Source organism: Hypanus sabinus, chromosome 3 (genome assembly GCF_030144855.1).
Source record: "Hypanus sabinus isolate sHypSab1 chromosome 3, sHypSab1.hap1, whole genome shotgun sequence".
Lineage (NCBI taxonomy): Eukaryota > Metazoa > Chordata > Chondrichthyes > Myliobatiformes > Dasyatidae > Hypanus > Hypanus sabinus.
In genome coordinates, this window is record NC_082708.1 from 49,770,228 (window position 1) to 49,785,057 (window position 14,830).

Consider the following 14,830-nt stretch of genomic DNA (forward strand, 5'->3'; position numbering starts at 1 on the left):
TTAATTTTTAGATAGTAAAGGCATCAAGGGATATGGCTTTTGTATAGGAAGGTACTGCTGAGGTAAAAGATCAACTTATGATGGACTGATTAAAAGACAAAGCAGGTGTGATGGAGAGAATTATTCACTTTGTTTCTTATATCCCGTGAAGAGGCTTGTCTAAGATGTGTTTGCATGACCTTCACATGTCAGCTAATTAATATTTAATCATGAAAGTATTTAACTCCATACTTGTTGTCATAGTGCTTGTCAAGACTTGGTCAGAGCACAGCCACGCTTCACTGCCTGTTTGCTTTCGGCCTTCCCTGAGAAACTGGAATTCGAGTCAACTGATCCTGAAGACTAGTGACATTTGTTTAATGTTTAGATTTTCTTTTCAGCCGCAGAGTAGGCTTTGTTTCTCATTTGAAATTTTTAGTTAACAGCCCTATTTGGCCTAGCGTTTGTTTATTTTCCCCTTAACACTGTTTGCATTAAAGTTCGTGAATTAACGACCTGTTTCAGTGTCTCTCACTCTGCACTTAGGCCATATTCTAACCTGAAAACACCAATTCTGGATCCACAAAGCAAGGACCCCTTGGATCCCATGCCTCCTTACTTTCTCAATAAGCTTTGCATGGGGTACCTTCATCAATGTGTTTAGTCACATCCTCAACAAATTAAATCAGGCTCGTAAGGCTCAAACTGCCTTTGACAAAGCCATGCTGACTATTCCTAATCATATTATGCCTCTCCAAATGTCCATACATCCTGCCTCTCAGGATCTTCTCCATCAACTTACCAACCACTGAAGTAAGACTCACTGGTCTATAATTTCCTGGGCTATCTCTACTCCCTTTCTTGAATAAGGGAACAACATCCACAACCCTCCAATCCTTCGGAACCTCTCCCATCCCCATTGATGATGCAAAGATCATCGCCAGAGGCTCAGCAATCTCCTGTCATGCCTCCCATATTAGCCTGGGGTATATTTCATCCGGTCCTGATGACTTATCCAACTTGATGCTTTCCAAAAGCTTCAGCACATCCTCTTTCTTAATATCTACATGCTCGAGCTTTTCAGTCCCTGTAAGTCATCCCTGCAATTGCCAAGGTCTTTTTCTGTAATGAATACTGAAGCAAAGTATTCCTTAAGTAACTCTGCTGTCTCCTCTGGTTCCATACACACTTTCCCCACTGTCACACTTGATTGGTCCTATTCTCTCACATCTTATCCTCTTGCTCTTCACATACTTGCAGAGTGCCTTGGGGTTTTCCTTAATCCTGCTCACCAAGGCCTTCTCATGGCCCCTTCTGGCTCTCCTAATTTCATTCTTAAGCTCCTTCCTGCTAGCCTTATAATTTTCTAGATCTCTATCATTACCTTGCTTTTTGAACCTTTTGTAAGTTTTACTTTTCTTCCTGACTAGATTATCAACAGCCTTTGTACACCACAGTCCCTGTACCCTACCATCTTTCCTGGTCTCATTGGAACATACCTATGCAGAATGCTATGCAAATGTCCCCTGAGCATTTGCAACATTTCTGCAATACATTTCCCTGAGAACATCTGTTCCCAATTTATGCTTCCAAGTTCCTGTCCGATAGCTTCATATTTCCCCTTACTTCAATTAAATGCTTTCCTAACTTGTCTGTTCCTATCCCTCTCCGATGCTATGGTAAAGGAGATAGAATTGTGACCACTATCCAAAATACTCTCCCACTGAGAGACCTGACACCTGACCAGGTTCATTTCCCAATACCAGATCAAGTACAGCCTCTCCTTTTGTAAGTTTATCTACATATTGTGTCAGGAAACCTTCCTGAACACACCTAACAAACTCCACCCCATCTAAACCCCTTGCCCTAGGGAGATGCCAATCAATATTGGGGAAATTAAAATCTCCCATTACAACAACCTTTCCAGACTCTGTCTCCCTATCTGCTCCTCAATGTTCCTGTTACTATGGGGTGGTCTATAAAAAACACCCAGTAGAGTTATTCTCTTCTTATTTCTAACTTCCACCCACAGTGACTCTGTAGACAATCTCTTCATGACTTCCTCCTTTTCTGCAGCCATGACACTATCTCTGATCAACAGTGCCACACCCCCACCTCTTCTGCCTCCCTCCCTGTCCTTTCTGAAACATCTAAAGCCTGGCACTCAAAGTAACCATTCCTGCCCCTGAGCCATCGAAGTCTCTGTAATGGCCACAACATCACAGCTCCAAGTCCTGATCCACACTCTAAGCTCATCCGCTTTGTTCATGATACTCCTTGCGTTAAAATAGACACATCTCAAACCATCAGTCTGAGCGTATCCCTTCTCTATCACCTGCCTATCCTCTCTCTCACACTGTCTCCAAGCTTTCTCTATTTGTGAGCCAACCGCCCCTTCTTCCGTCTCTTCAACTTAGTTCCCACCCCCCAGCAATTCTAGTTTAAACTCTCCCCAATAGCTTTAGCAAACCTCTGTGCCAGGATATTGGTCCCCCTGGGATTCAATTCCTTATTGTACACATTACACCTGCCCCAAGAGAGGTCCCAATGATCCAGAAATATGAATCCCTGCCCCAATCTCCCAGCCATGTATTTATCCTCCACCCCTCTCTATCCCTAAATTCACTGTTATGTGGCACAGGCAGTAATCCTGAGATTACTACCCTTGTGGTCCTGCTTCTCAGCTTCTTTCCTAACTCCCTGTAGTCTGTTTTCAGGACCTCCTCCCTTTTCCTGCCTATGTCGTTAGTACCAGTATGTACCAAGACCTCTGGCTGTTCACCTTCCCACCTCAGGATATAGTGGACATGATCAGAAACATCCCAGACCCTGGCACTTGGGAGGCAAACTACCATCTGTGTATCTTTCCTGCATTCGCAGAATCACCTGTCTGCCCCCTAACCGTAGAGTTCCTTATCACTACTGCCATCCTTTCTTTCCCTACCTTTCTGAGCCAGTGGGCCCTTGTGCCCACTGTTGCTTCCCCCAGGTAGGTTGTCCCCCCCAACAATAATCAAACAGGAGTACTTATTTTTAAGGGGGACAGCCACAGGGGTATTCTCTAGTATCTAACTCTTGCCCTTCCCCCTCCTGACTGTTACCCACTTATCTGTCTCCCGAGGCCCCAGAGTGACTACCTGCCCATAGCGCCTCTCTATCACCTCCTCATTTTCCCTGACCAGACAAAGATCATTGAGCTGCATCTCCAGTTCCCTGATGCAGTCCCCAAGGGGCAAAAGTTCAACCCACCTGGTGCAGATGTGGTCACCTGGGAGTCTCCCAGACATCCCACATCTGACACCCAGTACAGAACAATGGCCTCAGACATACTTCCTATTCCTTGAAATCATCTTTGTCAAAATTTCAGAATAACTGAATGCACTTATTCCAGCACATCATGCTTCTGTCATAAGGGGGGCATTGAGACTGGACCCAAATGCAGGACACAGACACTGAAGTACTAGGAACAGGGTGGGACAAAGCTAAAGGACAGGACAGGTCACAGTTCATGGCAATCCTGGGGTTCTTGGAGATTCTGGGGGTCGCAAGGCTTGGCTAGAGGCTGGGGTCTCAGAGCGAGCCTCCTGGGCGGGTTGCAGAACACAACCCAACAGAGGCAAGGAACTAGAAGGCTCAGAACCAACCACAGGGCAACAGCAACCAGCCTGGCTCACCCAGTGGAGGCAAGGGACAGGAAGGGACAGTACCAACTAGAGTCATGGGTTCTTGGATCTAGCCTTCTGGGCAGGTCATGGGACACAACCTGACAGAGGCAAGGAACCAGAAGGGACAGAACCAACTGCAGGGCAACAGCAACCAGTCTGGCTTACCCAACAGAGGCAAGGGACTGGAAGGGAGCTCAGTCTGGGGTGGCTTCAAGACTCAAGGTAGCCAGTAACCATCAGCAGGCTACAGAACAGCCAAATCCATTACAAACTGAAAGACCTCACCTTCCACTAGGGGGTTACTCCAAGTAGAGCCACTTATATTCCCAGCCACCAAGATGAGCATCAGGTGCAAACACTTGAGTCCAAGCTGAAACAAGGGACAGTCGGAGGACCCGGAGTCTGGAGTCTGTGGACCGGACCGTGAACCGGAATGCGGACTTTAGATCAGACCATGACAGCTTCATGCTGGAGTCAGAGTGTCTGGGGGACCTTATCCATCCTGCATCTTCTTTCAATATCATTTTCAGCAGATACATTCATTCTTTAAAAATAGATTGAGACACAACCCAATTGCAAGATTTGGTGCCCTGTGTTTGCAAACCCCATAACTTCTTGCAACTTTTTCTAAGCTCTATAAATCTTTAAATATTTTATACACTTAAATTTATTACTTACAAGTTTTTATATGGTAAAAAGCCATTTTTTCATATTTGGCAGGTTAAAATAATTACTTTTGAGTTTAGAATTGGTGCCACAGTAGCCTAGTGGTTAGTGTGATGTTTTACAGCTCAGGGTGTCAGAGTTTGGGGTTCAATCCTGGCATCTTCTGTAAGGAGATTGTACGTCTTTCCTGTGGGTTTTACCCAGGTGCTCCAGTTTCCTCCCACAGTCCAAAGACCTGGCAGATAGGATATTAGTCATTGTAAATTGTCCCATGGTTTGGTTAGGGTTAAATCAGAGATGTTAAGGGTTGCTAGAATGGTGCAGGTTTCAGGGCCAGAAAGGTCTACTTCATGCAGTATCGTTAAAAGCAAACCTGGTGAAAACTTAGCTTAAAGCTATTCCACTGGTTTTCTTTTAGTTCCAGTTTAATAAATTGGTTTTATTGCTCGGTGTTAGAAAATTTTGACTGTTATAAATGCAAACTGTCTAAATTTTCAAGGTAGCTAATTTAAAAATGCAAACCAATTTAATTAGCATTAGATGATAGAAATGATGCATTATCAGATTAGTATCACATAATTAATCTCATTTGTCACAGAGTCCTTGTTTCAAACATTTTTAAATACATTCCTCACTTCCTACAGAACTGTAAAGCTTTTGACCTAGAGCCATTATTCCTGCATACAATATGTGTTCTTTCTTGTATTTTCATACCTTTAAATTAATTTGTTACATGAAGAACAATCTGAACCTTCTATATGATTAGATTTACATAAGTAAGTGTAAAAATCATTAATATAAAAATGAGAAGAGAACATGAACTGGCAGGAAAGGTAAACACTAACAGCTGATAAAGAGGTAGAAAGAATAGTCAGCATAATACATATACAGTACTGCACTCTGATTTTCTATAACCAGTCTTGCTTATTATGTCTCTTTAATTCCTTGGAAGTGTTGTTTTCCACCATTAACAATGAGTCATCAAAGGAAGATCTAAGAAGCAGAATAAACTGAAAACAGCAAAGGTCCATCAATGCAATTGCACTGGTATATTTGACGAATTATCATCAAAACGAAACATTAATTTTATTCCTTACCCCACAAGTTAAGCCAGACCTGTTCAATGCTTCTGACACATTCAGTTTTAAAATTCAGATTTCCAACATCTGTATTATCTTACTTTAGTAATAATTTGAACTCACTCTGTCATGTTATTTTACTTCTATTGCTTGAAATCTTGAATATTTTGTTACTGTTTGCATTGCTTCAGGATTGCCAAGACTATAAGGTATAGGAGTAGAATTAGGACATTCAGCCCACTGAGTCTGCTCTGCAGAGAAAAATGGTTTAAAACCTTAATTATAACACAGGCAAATGCTGGAGGAACTCAGCAGGTTCATAGAAGGAAATTTAACTGTCAAAGTATTGGGTTGAGTAGTTCTTCAGGACTTCAGCATCTTGGCCAACATGTCAACTACTCATTTCCCTCTACGGACTAACTCAGTTCCTCCAGCATTTTGTGCGTGTTGCTCTAGATTTCCAGCATCTGCAGAAATCTCTTGTGTCTCAATTATAGCAAAATGCTATTGCAAAAGAATTAAACTAAAAAGCCAAACACTGAGTTGAGCTGAAAAACACTAAAAAATGAATCTAATGACTTGGAGTAACACTGATGATGAAGCAATTACTTAGAATAGTACAGCTCAGTACAGGCCCTTAGGCCCACAATGTTGTGCCAACCTTTTAACCTACTCCAAGACCAATCTAACCCTTCTCTCCCAAGTAGCCCTCCATTTTTATTACATCCATCTGCCTATCTAAGAGACTCTTAAATGCCCCTGAAGTATCAGCCTCCCCCACAAACCCTGGCAGTGTGTTTCATGCATTTATCACTCACTGGGTTGAAAACCTACCTTTGACATGCCTCCTACACTTTCATCCAATCACCTTATGTATGTGCTCTCGTATTAGCTATTTATATCCTGGCTGTCCACTCCATCTATGCCTCTTGTCATCTGACTGTCTATGCCTCTATCAAGTTGCCTCTCATCCTCCTTCACCCCAAAGAGAAAAGCCATAGCTTACTCAACCTTTCCTCATATGACATGCTCTCTGATCCAGGCAGAATCTTGGTAAATCTCCTCAGCATCCACTCCAAAGCTTCCACATTTTTCCTTTTGTACAATGTCCTGTGTATGTTACTCAAAATGGGTTTTTTTGGTTTGTTAAGAGTAGGAATGCTTCTTTGTCTGATAAGTGTCTCTCTCGCAGTTGTTTTGCTTTATATTTGTTGATATGGTAATTGTATTCATTTGTTAACCAATGGGGAATGTTATTGTGTCTTGTGAGGCTGGGAACTTGGGGGAGGGGTTTTTCGCGGGCTTTTGGGAGAGAGCTGGGAGGAAGACGTCGAGGAAGGTGGACGTGCGTTGCACTGCTCAGAAGACCACCGGGCGTGGTCCTAGGTGCGAAGACGTGGAGGTCGGAGGCAAGCAACGAGGGGTCAAATGGTTCGATGTTTGAGCTCCAACGATGTGCACTAATCTGACTGAACTTTGATAAGCTGGCGCCTTTTTGTTTTTTTCCCTTGTATATATATTGTATTGCCTACTACTCTTTTAATTTTAGTAAACTCTTTAAAGTGTATTTCATAACGGTATTTGTTGTGGGTTTGATATTGTGGGCGGGCGCGAGGCATAAGCTCGATTCTCACAGCACCTGCGTGTACGGGAGGTGGGATTGGTGTGTGGCTGGATCTCCTTTTCCCCTAGACATATACCAGCCTGTTGGGTAAGTGTTACACTTTGATGAGGTGATCAGAACTGAACACAGTACTCCAAGTGTGTATTAACCCGAATTTTATAGAGCTGCAACATTAACTCCCAGCACTTGAACTTAATCCCCAAACTACTGAAGACCAACACACCATACAGCTTATTAGCCATGTTATTAATTTATGGCAACTTTGAAAGATCTATGTGTAACTATGTGTATCTATGGTAACTTCTACTTTACAAAAAGACCACTCGACAACTTGATGGCCAAAAGACCATCTTTATCAGGGACAGCAAATGATCTTTACAATACAGAGGCTTCCAGGTACCTCGTGCGGCATGGGTGGAGGAACTAATATACAATGCATACTGGGAGTAAAAACCCCACCGACCCCGGATCCCGCCTCTTGCTACCAACAGCTTCACAATTAGTATTAACTTACTTTTAATAATACTCACATTACAACACTTCTCCCCCTTTAAAATCCAACATTCCCCAAATATAGAAAAACTGGGAAATAAGAACAGTGGTATCATTAGCAACAGGTTACCAATACAAAAACACCTAAAAAAAAGGCAAATTCAACATTCAATCTAACAACAAAAGAAACTATCCAATCAAAGATTCAGTCTGTCAGGAGGTTTGTGAGGGCGCTGCGATCTACGCACTACCCCTGGTGACCCAGCAGGCACTGCTGGTGAGGATGTTTTGGGCGGATCTAGTGTTGGGGACACAAGGGGGGTCTGTGTGTCCGTGTGAGAATGTCCATCCTCTTCAGGGGACTCTGCCCCCTCTGCCAGTGTGTCTCCCTCCAGCAAAGTCACTGGTGGACATGCTTTCCCAGTAGTCTGTCTCACCATTGGAAACTCCATGGAACTGTCTACCTCTGAGCCGGAATCATGACGCAGGTGCACATGGTCCTGATGTCTGCAGAAAACATGCCCATCAGTCAGCTTAACAATGTAGGAGACTGGACCACTCTGCTTAAGAATAACACCAAGTAGCCATTGCTGATTATTTCTCACATAGACATTGTCATCTGGTTCTAACTGTCTGTCTCACGCATGTTGATCATGTCCGTCCTTCTGCTTTTCCTGCTTTCTCTCCACTTTTGCCTTCATGTCCGAGTGCAGCAGGTCCAATCTTGACTTAGGCCTACGCCCCATCAGCATCTCTGCTGGAGTGTGTGCAGTTGTCGTCTGTGGCGTGAGGTGGTATTTAAACAGAAACGTGAAAGCCAGGGACTAAGAGAGTTCCCTGTCATCTGCTTCAGGCCTTCCTTCACTGTCTGAACAGCCCGTTCAGCCAAACCATTGGATGCTGGGTGGAAAGGGGCCGTCCAAATGTGACGAATGCCATTCTGCTGCATGAACTCACCGCACAGCTCACTGGTGAACGTCGGGCCATGATCAGTGAACAGAGTGTCAGGCAACCCATGGACTGCAAACACCTTGCCTGAGTTTGTCTGTGGTTGAAGGGGCTGTGATATTGCTCATGATGTGAGCTTCGATCCATTTGGAATGCACATCTACCTTTACAAGAAACATCCGCCCCATGAAGGGGCCAGCAAAGTCCAAATGTAGCCTAGACCAGGGGTAGACTGGCCACTCCCATGGGTGCAAAGGAGCCGGTGGTGGCATGTTCTGATTGGTCTGACATTGCGTGCATGATTTTACCTTGTTCTCCAGATCCTGATCCATTCTTGGCCACCAGACGTAGGATCTTGCAAGGCTTTTCATTCCAGACACCCCTGGGTGAGTCTCATGAATTTCCTCCACAATCTGTGAACGGCCAGGGGGAGGCACAATGACCCTCGCCCCCCCAGAAAATACAGCCATCCTGCAGACTCAGTTCAGTCTTGCGTTTGGCATAAGGCCTCAGTTCCTCTCCTCCCACAACTCTGGGCCAACCTTGTAAAAGAAAAGTCTTGACTTGAGACAGGACTGTGTCCGTCTCTGTCCATTGCTTGATCTGGGTCGCCTTTACAGGTGTCTCAGACACCCTCTCCAATGAAAACACAGTCTCTGGAGGCACATCTGTAGTAACAGGCGTCTCAGGTAAAGGGAGTCGACTGAGCGCATCAGAGTTTGCATTATCCCCACCCACTCTGTACACGATAGTATACTGGTAGACTGACAACGTGAGAGCCCAATGCTATATCCTGGCTGAGGCTAGCGGTGGGATGCATCTGGTCTCCCTAAAAAGGCTCATCAGTGGTTTATGGTCCATATAAATTGTGAATGCACGTCCATGGAGGTACTGATGGAAATGTTTGACTGCAAAAACAATGGCCAGACCTTCTTTGTCTAGCTGTGAATATCCCTTCTCAGCAGCTGTCAGGGTACGTGAAGCAAAACCAATAGGCTTCTCTGAACGGTCCTCCATTACGTGTGAGAAAACTGCCCCGACTCCATAGGGTGAAGCGTCATGTGAAAGTGTGATCTCCTTGTCTGGGTCATAGTGAATGAGCAGCTTCTCTGAGTGGAGGAGTTCTTTTACTTCCTTGAAAGCTTCCTCCTGCTCTTCACCCCACTGCCACTTAGTGTCATTGTGAAGCAGCTTATACAGTGGGGCCAAAACCTTTGAGAGGTCCGGAAGAAACTTGCCATAATAATTCACCATGCCCAAAAATGATCTGAGTTCAGTGACGCTCCTGGGGCTTGGGGCCTCCATGATAACTCTCACTTTGTCCTCCACTGGGCAAAGCCCCTCCGCTGTAATCTTGTGTCCCAGGTAGCTCACACTCGGAGCCAGGAACACACATTTTCCGTGTTTCAACCGCAGCCCTGCATCTGAGAGTCTCCAGCACCTGTTCTAAGTTAGCCAAATGCTCCCCCCACCCCCATGGCTCCCGTGATCAAAATATCATCAAGATACACTGCTACATGCAGAATCCCCTGCAGCAAAGAGTCCATTGTACTTTGGAAAATGGCGGGGCTAGATGCCACTTCAAACAACAGGCGATTGTATTTGAATAATCCCTTGTGCGTATTGATTGTGACCTACTCCTTTGAATCCTCGTCGAGCAGCAGCTGTTGGTAGGCGTGGCTCACGTCCAGCTTTGTGAACAGCTTACCCCCTGTCAGGGTCGCAAACAGGTCATCCACCCGTGGCAGTGGGTACTCCTCCAGCTCAGAGACCTGATTCACCGTAAGCTTGTAGTCCCCACATATCTTCACCGTTTTATCTGCCTTCAAAACTGGAACAATAGGAGCCACCCACCTTGAAAACTGGATGGGCTCTGTTATGCCTGTGCACAACTCTGAGGGGCCGAAGGGTCCAAAGTAGCCCCCTCCTTTTTGAGAATCACAAGATCGCTATTAATTCAGGTCAGGAGACCCAGGAAATGAGAGAGAGACGTTCGGAAAGTCCTGGCCCTCAGCGATACAAAGCCACGGAGAACGGACATTGTCTCTTGGAGACGGAATTGTGTACTGAGTACTGTATTTCATGGAAGCCCTCAGGGAATGATCAGAGTGGGCTGGTTGAGAGATTGCATCATCCCGACCTGCTTGACATCTGAGACCCTGTGAGTCAGGATAAAAGAGGGTCTGGGGAACAGTCCCTTCAGATGCACCAGAAGAAATGCTAGAAATCCTGTAACAGCGTAATAGCGACAGCCGGTGGAAAGCCCACGTGCATCCTTTTCCATTTGCCTCGGAATTGGTGGGTCTTGCCACGGAAGAACGGCTTTGGCTAAAACAAAGGAGAAATCAGCCCCAACGACTCTCGAAGGATTGACATCATAAAAGGAATGGGCAAGTTTTAAACTCTCTCTCTTGACTTCAACCAAAGGCTGCAGCCTGCATGAACTTGAGTGACTTTTATATTTCCATCGGACAATACATTATCCCCTAGACAACGATAGAGCTATTTTTTATTGATTATTATTATTATACCCGCGCTTTTAGATTTAGTATTGATGACGTATATTATCTGCATTGATACTCTTTTTGTGTATTTTTATCAATAAATACTGTTAAAAATAGTACCATCAGACTTCAACGGACCTCTCTATCTTTGCTGGTAAGTGACCCAGTTACGGGGTACGTAACAGCTCAATGATGCCCAGCCCCTGTGAACGTACCAGCTTCGCCTCGACTTTGCCTTTCATGGCACAGGGCACCGAACTGGGCTTAAAAAAACGTGGTGTGGCCTCAGGGTCGACATGGAGTTTCAATGCCACACCCTTCAGTGTGCCCAGCTCGTCCCTGAAAACGTCACTATACCGCTGCAGAATGTCCTCCATCGTGTGTGCATACTTAATTTCATACCAGTTGAGCCGGATTTTGCGAAGCCAATCGCAGCCCAAAAGACTGGGCCCACTGCCCTTAGCTATCACCAGCCTGGTTTCATCCTTCTGGCCCCCGGCTGAAATAGCCACATTTAACACCCCTAAATGAGGTATGGGCTGCCCCGTCCTGAGTTGGGGCTTAGATGGTCTGATGGGAGGCAGGTTGGATCCCCATGTCCTCCTGTAGGTCTCTTCACTAATGACCGATGCAGTAGCCCCCGAATCAATCTCGAACTTAATGTCCTTTCCCTTGACGGTGACTGTGGCATAATATGGTTGTGTTGAACTACATATACCTGTCTGGACACACCACCTGCTGACTGCTCCTGTGGCTCTTCCCACAGACTCCGGTATAAAGGTGATTGAGGCCTGAGCCCAGCCCTCAGTCTCCAGGATGTAGTATGGTGGTCAACCACTGCTTGTTCCTTCTTCCAGTCAATAAAAGCCGATATCTCGAATTCACGTCTCAGAGAGAGTTATTGATGGTGCATCAATGGTTCAGGTGGTTCCTCATCTGTTTCCACCCCAAACATGTAGGCACACACTGCCTCTCCGTCTGCTTCTCCTAGGTGGTGTGTGGCTGCCTGAGTCTGTTGAGCTTTCCCCTGCCCAGGCTTAACCTTACCCTTTATGCGCCTGCACTTTTTAATGAAATGTCCCTTCTTGCTACAAGCATGGCAGACAGTATCTTTGAATTTACAAACATTTGCATAGTGCATCCCTCCACACCGAAAGCACTTCACCCGCTTTGCCTGTCTACCAGTCTCCCTCCTGACTTGGAGCACTGCTGCTGACTGCGACCCCCCATGTCCTTTCTGTATACCCCTGGCATTATCAGCAGCCAACTCCACGCCTTGGGCAATCCCTAGGGCTGTGTTGAAAGTCAACAGTGGGATTTCCCCAACAAGAATGTCATCCAACATGGCTCTGAAATCACAATGCTCCGACAGCTGCCGAAGCTCGGCCACAAAATCGGCCACGGACTGACCTAGCTTCCGGACGTGGCTGTGAAACTTGAACCGTTGAACTACCACCGAAGGCTTTGGATTATGGTGGTTTCCCACGAGCTTGACTAGTTCGTCGTGTGGAATTTCTCCTGGTTTCCGCGGTGTAGCTAAGTTCCTTATCAGCTTGTACATCTTTGCCCCACACACACTCAGGAGAATAGAGCGCTTCTTAGCCTCTTCAGTAATTCCATTAGCACAGAAAAAGTGTCCCAACCTTTCCTCGTACTCCAGCCAGTCCCCGGTATGCTCCTTGAACACACCGATCATTCCGAACGAAGGCATCTGAACACGAGGCTCCTCATCCGTTCACAGCTCCTGATCAAAAATGGGCTGACCCGCACACAAAACCAGTTTACCTCGTCGCCAAAAATATCAGATTCAGATTCAGTTTATTGTCATTTATAACCACAAATACAATGCAGTTAAAAATGAGACAACGTTCTCCGGAATAATATCACGAAAAAGCACAAAACAGACCACACAAGAAAAACCACATAACGTTTGGTAATCCCCAGTCCAGAGTCCGGAGAGGCTGCTGCGTATCGATATCGCGCTACCGTCTTAGCACGTTCCCCGGAAAGGAACTACAAACCCATCAGACAAAACTAAAGCTACAAGACCTACACAAAACCATATAGTTACATATAGTTATAGTTAACATATAGTTACCACATATAATATGTGGTAACTTCTACTTTACAAAAGACCACTCGACAACTTGGTGGCCAAAAGAGCATCTTTATCTGGGACGGCAAATGATATTTACAATACAGAGGCTTCCAGGTAACTCGTGCAGCCTGGGTGGAGGAACTATATTCAATGCATACTGGGAGTAAAAAGGGCGGGTCTCATTGATTTATAGGAGTCCACACTGGGAGCAGTGGACATAGTAAATGACCCCAACAGGCTCACAGGTGAAGTGTCACCTCACCTGGATGGTCTGTTTAGGGCATTGGATGGTAGTGAGGGAGGAGGTGTAGCACTTGTTCTGTTTGCAACGATAAGTGCCAGGAGGGAGATCAGTGGGGAGGGACAAATGGACAAGGGAGTCGCGTAGGGAGCGATCCCTGTGGAAAGCAGAGAGTTGGGGGGGGGGGGGGAGAGAAAGATGTGCTTGGTGGTGGGACCCCATTGGAGGCGGCAGAAGGTTTGGAGAATTATGTGCTGGACATAGAGGCTGGTGGGGTGGTAGGTGAGAACAAGTGGAACCCTATCCCTGGTAGGATGGTGGGTGGATGGGGTAAGGGCACATGTGCGTGAAATGGAAGAGACACTCTGTCTGCCAGAACAAGTGTGATCTCCCAGTGGCCGCCCATTTTAATTCCACTGTTGGGCGTGGGAAGAATTTGGCTCATCAGGCTTTGGCAAGAACCGGCTTGGAGTAGGCAAGTGTCTCATAAGTTTCTTCTCTTCATTCTTCTTCTGTTGGTACATGGAGCAGCAAGAGTGGCCCTAAGGGCTGTGTGTGTTCATTGTGTGAGGTGTGGGAATTCAGAGAGACCTCCAGCCTCCTGGATATCCACAGCTGCACCAGGTGCACTGAGAGGCAACTCCTCAGCGAATGTGTAGAAGTCAAAGTAAATTTTATAATGAAGGTACATATGTGTATGTCACTATATACAACCCTGAGATTCATTTTCCTGTGGGCATACTCAGCAAATCTATAGAATAGTAACCATAACAGGATCAGTGAAAAATCAGCTAGAGTGCGGAAGACTACAAATTGTGCAAATGCAAATATAAACAAAATAGCAATAAATAATGAGAACATGGGGCAATGAGATAAAGAGTCCTTAAAGTGAGTTCATTGGTTGCAGGAAATATCTCTATGATGGGGTGAGTAAGTATAGTTATCCCCTTTTATTTAAGATCCTGATGGTTCAGGGGTAGTAACCGTTCTTGAACCTGGTGGTGTGAGTGCTGAGACTCTGTAGCTTCTGCCTGAGGCAGCAGCGAGAAGAGAGCATGGCCTGGGTGGTGACGACCTCTGATGATGGATGCTGCTTTCCTGCAACAGCGTTTCATGTAGACGTGCTGAGTGGTTGGGAGGGCTTTACCTGTGATGTACTGGGCCCAATCCATTACCTTTTCTAGGATTTTCCTTTCAAATGCATTGGTGTTTCTATACCAGGCTGTGATGCAGCCAGTCAATACACTCTCTGCTACGCATGTATAGAAATTGTCTAAGTTTTGGATGTCAAGCCAAATCTCTGAAGACTCCTAAGGAAGTAGAGGCACTGCCATGCTTTCTGCACAATTGCACTTATGTGTTGGGTCCAGGACAATTCCTCTGAAATAGTAACACACAGGAATTTAATGTTGCTAACCCTTTCTACCTCTGATCCTCTGATGAGGACTGGATCATGGACCTCAGGTTTCCTCCTCCTGAAGTTACAATCAGTTGCTTTATCTAGCTGACATTGAGTAGTGTTATGACACCACTC

The 14,830-nt window shown here is 45.5% G+C and overlaps 1 pseudogene; it reads right to left on the reverse strand.

Moving 5' to 3' along the window:
• Window positions 1–8,143: 8,143 nt before the first annotated feature.
• Window positions 8,144–12,518, reverse strand: LOC132390901 (uncharacterized protein K02A2.6-like; annotated as a pseudogene).
• Window positions 12,519–14,830: the final 2,312 nt, after the last annotated feature.